This window comes from Nomascus leucogenys, chromosome 4 (assembly GCF_006542625.1).
Source record: "Nomascus leucogenys isolate Asia chromosome 4, Asia_NLE_v1, whole genome shotgun sequence".
Lineage (NCBI taxonomy): Eukaryota > Metazoa > Chordata > Mammalia > Primates > Hylobatidae > Nomascus > Nomascus leucogenys.
In genome coordinates, this window is record NC_044384.1 from 132,726,731 (window position 1) to 132,734,520 (window position 7,790).

Below are 7,790 nucleotides of genomic sequence, written 5' to 3' on the forward strand. Positions count from 1 at the left end.
AAAAAAAAAAAAAAAGATTTAGCCAGGTTGGGAAGAGGGTGTGAGGAGAAGAGGGTGGTATTCCAGTTAGGAGGAGTAGCCAAGTGTGAAGACCAGCGATCAGAAGCTGTGAAAAGAGTTCAGGGAACTGAAAGAGGTTCACTGTGGCTGAAGCACTTAGTGTTCTGAGTTAGGAGTGAGGATAGTGAAGGGTGTAAATAGTATTCACGTGTTCTAAGATCAAGCAGAAGGGTCAAATAACTGATTAACTTTACACTTTGATCAGTTGGATATATTTATTGTAATTTCTGGGATAATGAAAGCCTAAAAGCAGTGTATAGCATCTAAACTTGTGCGTGTGTGGAGGGAGAGAGGGAAAAATAAAAACAAAACTAAATCAAAAGGAGGCAAGAAAGGAGAAAAAGATAAAATAGACGAGATGAATAGCACAAATAAGATGGTAGATGTAAACCCTAATTTATTTGTAATTATATTAAATATGTAAGTTCTAAATGTAGCAATTAAAAGATAAAGATTGTCAGACTGATAAAACCCAACCAACCAACCAACCAACCAACGAACCAACCAACCCAACTAGGTGCTACTTTCACCTGACAGAGAGAGTACCTCCGGGAGATGAGAAATGACAAGAGGTGACCATAAGATAAGCTACCTCCATCTCCTTCCCTGTCTGTCTACCCTGGAAGCCACCACATTCTTAGGAAAGCCCTTGGACTTCCCACTCTAAGTGTAGCGGAGGTGGTCCTGGGAGGTTAGCAGTGTCTGGGTTACTCAGGTCTGGCTTTCCCACCAGCTTGTGAGGAACTTTTTGGCAGAGGTGGAGTCTCACTCACATCCCTCGTGCCTTCCACAGTGTTTGGCAGGCAGTAGGTCTTTAAGTAGCATTTATCATGTATGTACATTTGATTTCCATATGAGACGGTAAACTCTTTGCAGGGCAGAGAACCTGTTACAGCTTTGAGTTTTCCATAATATCTGTTAAAACATAGATCAGTGTATAATTGCTAAAACATAGATCACTGTATAATGAGTGATTCTTATTTAATTCTGTCAAGATTAAATCTGATTTCTGTAGAAGGATACTGTTCCACCTTTCAATGATTTGGAGGTTTGTTTCCACAGCAGAGAAGAAATGAAAACCACTTTCTGCAATAAAGACCTGATAACCTACTTTTGCTTAAGTAGATTTTACAGTAGGAGAGTACATTCTTTTATTTCTTCTTTTCTTTCTTTTAGTTATAGCAAGAATTTCTATTAAACTCCACTCATTGGGCCAGAGACTCTTACGGTGTTAGTGAAAAACTTGCCCCTTGCATAGCACCCTATCTACACTTGTGAGTTCATTGGCCAGTCAGTGGCCTCAACTCCAAGCTCTAACAAGAAGAATATATTCTTTTTTATTTTAAAGAGCATGGTTTATTTAATATAAAAATAAATGCTTCACTCATGTATAAGCTGTAATGAGATATTAGTAGTAAAATAATAAAAATATTTTCCTTGGAAGAACTGTTGGGCAGACCATATCAAAACAGCAATTTCTGGTTTTGGAATGAAAGATACTATTGATTCTATTAATCCAAATGCCAACAGTTCTCTGGTTGAGTAAGAATGTGCTGCCTAAGAGAAAACTCACTTGGCGTCATGTAAGAGCTGCTCATTATGAATAGAAAGAAATTACATAAGCCAAAGTAAAAGCAAGTCATTCTGCTTTTAATTACAGTGTGTAAAAATTAAAACATGGGCCGACGGTCCAGTTGGATGTACTTCTTGGCAGTAGATATTTTGGAAGCCTGCAGTGAAAAATACAACAAAGATGGCTATGTGCTGGACGCCCCCCAGTGTCCTGGTGGTTTCCCGTTTAGTGACTGTATTCAGTTATTGTGATATCACAGAATTTTAAAGGAGGAAAAAGACCTCAGAAATCTCTTCTTACTCATTCGTCCTCCAGATGAGAAAATAAGCCCACAGTGGTGAAGGGATTTTAGTGAGATCGTATAGCGAACTCCAGAAGGAACATAGGCATTTGGACTCCTGTCTGGCTTTCTTTGAGACTGAACTGCTTCGCTGCTGCCTGGAAGCTCTTCTGTGGTTGTGGCCTCTTGCTGGCCTTAGTGTAGTGATAAGGGGGTGGGAATGAGGGTAGAGGGTAGGAGAGAGGAAGGGAGAGAGGTTGAAAGAGAGAATGAGTCATTGTCATTGAGAGGGATTGAGAGATAGAGAAGATGATAAAGAAAGAAGTATGTCTGCTTTGCTGCTTCTCAGAAGTGGTACTAATGAAGCAGTGCTCTGAAGCAGTGTCCGGTGCATCAGTGAGCTGTGGAGCCTGGCAGTGGTTGAGGTGTGGGAACATTCTATACCTGCCACTGGCTCCTCCTCATTCCTGCGCTGTAAACCCCATCTTGAGGTTACTGTGTCTGTGTTTATTGCCTCTAGTCCAGTCCAACCGTAGATGTAGCCGTCTCAGGTTATGGAGAGATGTTAAGGAGAGAAGGGGCAAATTGAAATGTACATGTTTTAGTATTTGTTAATTTTCAGATTTTTTGAATCTTAGCAAAAGGATTTCCTGAGTATAACCTCACGTTTCCCTTTCTACTTGCAAATCTGAACCAAATCCTGTGACCTTCCTTGCTTACTCAGAGCTGGACATTGTAAGAGAAGTCATAATGCAAACTGATTTTCTGAAAGTATTTTGAACGTTTTAGTTATTCTTTCCCAGTTCACTCAGAGTCCGTTATGGATTTGCTGCTGTGAAAAAAGTGTTGAAACCCAGTGTGCGGACATGCAGTGTTGCTTTTAGGCTTGCAGGCAGTGCCCTCTGGACTTTTCAGCAAACTTCAGCTCTGAGCTGTGTTACCTGCTTTGGCTCCTATTGCATTTCCCTGGGGCCAGATTCTGGCTTTCCAATCCCTCCCTAAAGTCAGGTGGGAGCCTGGCCCATGGAGAATGGCAGCCTTAGGTACTGATGATCAATTGCTGTTTTCCTTGCTAGCGTCATGATATCGAACGTGTGGGTTCTCAGTAAATCATGTATTGTTTACTTGTTTTTGCTCAAAAGTCCATCTCTGGTTACATCATTGGAAGCCTCTCAGTTTAACCTCTTCCTTTGTGGCTTCTATGGTTGGAAATAAATTATGACAGTTAAAATCTTATTGCATAAGTAATCTCTGTTCATTTTAGGAAAATCAGAAAATAGGGATAAGTAAAAAGAAGAAAATATAAATAATTTGTAATCCATCTCCCAGAGAGACCACTGGTAATATTTTAGTGCATGTCTAAATTTTTAATGTACACTTATTTACATAACATTAAATATATTTTAATAAAAATGACTTTGGGCTGTATATACTGTTTTTTACTAACATTTCTCATATGACATGTTCTATACATCTCTCATATCAGAATACAGTTTTGTATTTTCAAAAGACAAATCTCTCTATCTTTTTAAATACAGATAAGTATAAAGAAAATAAAAAGGCCCATTATCTCTCAGTCCATGTGACATGTTAAAATGATTAGTAATAAAGCAAATAACATTAGTTGGCCGCTGACTATATGCCAGGGGGACTGTTTTATCTGTTAGCTCCTTTAATCCCCACAAAAGCCATCAGAAGTAGTTGCTATTATTAATCTTGTTTTACAGATGAGGATACTGAGGCTAAGTGTTTAAGATAATTCCCAAAGCCATACAGCTAGTAGGAAATGAGCTCAGATAGTCTGGCTCAAGAACCCAATTTTTTTTTTTTTTTTTGAGATAGGGTGTTGCTCTGTTGCCCAGGCTAGAGTGCAGTGGTACAGTCTCAGCTCACTGCAACCTCTGCCTTCTGTGTTCAAGCGATTCTGCTGCCTCAGCCTCCCAAGTAGCTGGGATTACAGGCATGAACCAAGACACCTGGCTAATTTTTGTATTTTTAGTAGAAATGGGGTTTCACCATGTTGGCCAGCCTGGTCTCCAACTCCTGACCTCAAATGATCCACCCACCATTTCTTAACCACACACATACCGCTAGACTTAAAAAACAAAGTCAAACAATAGTCCTTCTCTATTTTTTTAAAAATCTTTCTCTATCAGCATGTACAGAACTACTTCATTCTCTATAACACCCACATATACGTCCTTTGTATACTTTGATTTAACTGTCCCCTTCACTACTGATGGACAATTTGATTGTTTTCAGATATTTGCAATTACAAGCAATGCGGTAATATTCTCATACTAATGGTACTGTTTATTGAGTGATAAAATCAGCTACTATGGGTAAATGCATAGAACAGTGCCTGCTACATAGTAAGATCAGTGATTTCTATTATTATTAGTAATACTGTGTGCCATGCAGTATGCTTGAATTCTCAAAATAGCCCTATGAGGTAGATTATTGTTATTTTCCCTGTTTTATGTTTGAAGACATTAAGACATAATGAGGCTAAATAGTTCTTGTGTCATGTAGTAAGTGAAATCTGTGATTTGAACCGTTTTGGAACTTTACTGCTGCTAACTACATATGCCCAGCTTCAAGGGGGTCAGAGATTGAGGAGGGCTTGGTATTGGTAAACATTAGTAATGTCCACATATACTCCTACCACAAGGGTATGAAATTGCCTGTGTCACTATACCTTTCTAGTCCTGGGTATCACAGATGCTACAATTTTCAATTGGTGAAAAATAGTATTTCAATGTAATTTATTTAATAATAAGGTTATACAGTGTATCTTTATTGGGCATTTGTATTTCTTTTTTTGTAAACTGTCTTCATGGTTTTATTACAGTTTTATTTTTAATGATTTTTATGAGCTCTCTGTAAAATAAAGAAATTAGATTTTGAATTCGCATATGCAGTGCAAATGTCTTTCTAATATAAGCATTTTAATGACTATATTTTACATTTTATGGTGATATTACAGTTTATGTGAATGGTGGGACTTTTGTTCCTTCTAGTTTTTCATTACAGTGCTGTCAAGAACATCCATTTATTATTTTCTTTGGAAATTTCTTAGAAGAGTAAATGGTGGATGGAAGGGAATATACATTTTTAAGGCATTGATTTGTATTTTCTGTCTCTCTAGAAGAATGATAAAAGTAGGTTGACCATCAGGGTATGACAGGGTGCCTATTTCTCAATAACCAATGATATTACATAATATTATTTTTAAAACTCTTGTCCAATGTGTATTTTTTTTATTATGAGTTAAGATTGAGACATTTTCCGTATGTTTATTTGCAGTTAGTATTTCTTCCTTTGTGAATTGCCTTAAGAAGGATTTTGACTATATGTGCAATTTTTGAAATTTTATAAAATCAGTTATCTAACAGTGGAATGAACCTTCCCAACACTGATGGTATTAGAGCAAAAGATACTGGAACTGTTGCAGGAAAGGAATGAATGTTTATTAATTTACTATCATAAGTCAACCTTTATACTTGTTATCTCTTTTACTCTTTCTATTTTAATCTTATAGATAAAGAACATGGGATTGGGTAAGCCAAGTGACTTATCTATAGTTCCATAGTTGTAAATGGCAGAAATCGGCTACAAACCCTCTTCAGCATGACTTTTAGCATATTCCTTCCATCCCACCAATTATAGCCTTCTGCCCCTGAGCCATACATAATCACATTAGTAGTAAGTTAGCTGGCTGAAGCCTATGGTACATATTGGCAAGAAAAAAAAAATTTTCAGAAAATGTTTATCCAGAAATATTCTGTGCATTTCAGAAACCTCGTGTTCTTTTATTTTGATTTTTCTGCAACTATTTTATTAAGTACCCTGATATATTCGGGATGTAGAAAACGGGGGGACTAGGCAGAGACCTTTTCCTTAATAGCTCTGAGCTTTTCCTGTTCCCCACCCTTCCAACCCTTGTCCCTTTTGAAAGCTTTGCTTCCCACCTGCCACCCAGCAGGCCTCAGCACTGCAGGGAGTGAAACCTCTGCCAGCCTCTTGTCCTCTCCTTACTGTTGTGTTTCTCTTCGTACTCTGGTACTTAGAATGTTGCTTTTTCTATTTCTCCAATGCCATGGCAACAGTACATGGTAACTGCTTCCTTCTGGTCATGGAAAAAGAGTTTGTATTTTTCTTTCCCTTTGACCTGTTTGTAATTAGCACTGCGGTCCACCCTTTCCTCCAGTGACAAGCAAGGAAATACCAGGCTATAGTCAAGACTGCAGGACCTGCTGGATGTATAGCTAGCAGGTCTTCTGCGCTCCTTTGCAGCAGTTTAAACCCAAGCCTAGCCTGATCGTTGAATGTGAAACAGCACTCAACCCTCCACCCCTGTTCCTCTGCCCCTTCACTCTCGTTTGTTTTTTTTTTTTTTTTTTGACTTGATATGTTATATTGGAGGTTGGTTCCTTCAGTCTCCCTGCACTAGAATGTAGGGTCCAGAGGAGTAGGGTTTCCTTTTGCTCGTTGCTCTGTGTGTTCCCTGGGACTAGCGCGTAGTGGGGCTCCCTAAGTTCTTGCCGAATGGCACAAGATTTGGTAGTGGAAAGCCTGATTTCATTTCATAGAATTTGCTCTCCTTGCATCTTTTTCTCTCTTAAAGGCAGTGTCTGGGTTATATGTGGCCCTCCCTGGGAAATGTGGTCAGCTTCAGAGGATTTGGAAGTCTATCAGGTCCCAGGGCCTGAGCCAAGTCAGAGCCTAGTTGGAGTGCATTGTAATTGACATAAAAGATTTGCATTTGAAATAACTCAGAGGTTGGTTTGAATCCTGTTCCCCACATGTTTTTAGTCACTGTCTGAGTTTGAGGAAGGCTTTTTGAGCCTTTTTCTTTATCTGTAACATGGGCATAATAATGCCTACCTTGGCTTGAAGTGAAGATTAACTGTGACAATCTGTGGAGACAACTGGTACATAGAAAAATAAATGATAGTGGTATGGTTATTAGTATTTTAGTTTTCTTCTGTGTGGTTTTCTATTGGTAAATGGAGTTATTTTCTCATTTGTATTGTAGGCTACTCAATGGTTAAAAGCTAGACTGGGTGGCTTTGGAGTTTGATGGTCTGGGATCCTGTCCTGCTACTTAACAGTGATGTGATACTGTGCAAGAGCAGGCCTCCATTTGTAAAGAACAATAAATGGTCATAATAGTAGTATCGACCTCAGAATGGACAGAAAGATTTGATCAGCACAAAGTTTGGTTCATAGTAAGTCCTTGGTAACTCATATTCTATAGTTTAATAATAACAGCAGAATGAAAGAAGCTTAAACTTCATCTAGTCCAACTCTAATACTCCCACTTCATGTCTAATTCTGCCATCTAGAGCAATAAAGATCCAGTTGGTATTCTTTTCAGATATGGCCTTTCATATATTTGGGATTGAGTCCTGTTATGAACTGACTTGTATCTCCCTAAAATTCACCTGTTCAAGTCCTAATCCATAGTGTGCTGACTGTATTTGGAGGTAGGGCATTTGAGGAGGTAGTTAAGGTTAAATGGGGTCATAAGGGTGGGCCCCTAATCCAATAGGACTGGTGTTCTTCCAAGAAGGGGAAGAGACACCAGAGTGTATACACACAGGAAAGACTATCTGAGGACAAGAGCAAGAAGGTGGCTGTCTCCAAGCCAGTAAGAGGGCCACCACCAGAATCCAACCCAGATGGCACCATGCTCTTGGACTTCCAGCCTTCAGAACTTTGAGAAAAATGTGTGTTGCTTAAACCACTCAGTCTGCTGTCTTGTTATAGCAGCCTAAGCAGACAAATCTAGATGTCTTTTCTTTTCTTATGTCATCATCCCCATCTTGAGGGGGTTTTCGGATGCCTCTGCATCATTGTCACCCTTGTCTCAGT

General features: G+C 38.9%; 1 non-coding gene across 1 annotated transcript; it reads right to left on the reverse strand.

Moving 5' to 3' along the window:
• Positions 1-1,234: 1,234 nt before the first annotated feature.
• On the reverse strand, positions 1,235-1,388 carry LOC115834942. The gene has a single exon (XR_004029927.1). It is a non-coding gene; the product is annotated as a small nucleolar RNA SNORA62/SNORA6 family (small nucleolar RNA).
• Positions 1,389-7,790: the final 6,402 nt, after the last annotated feature.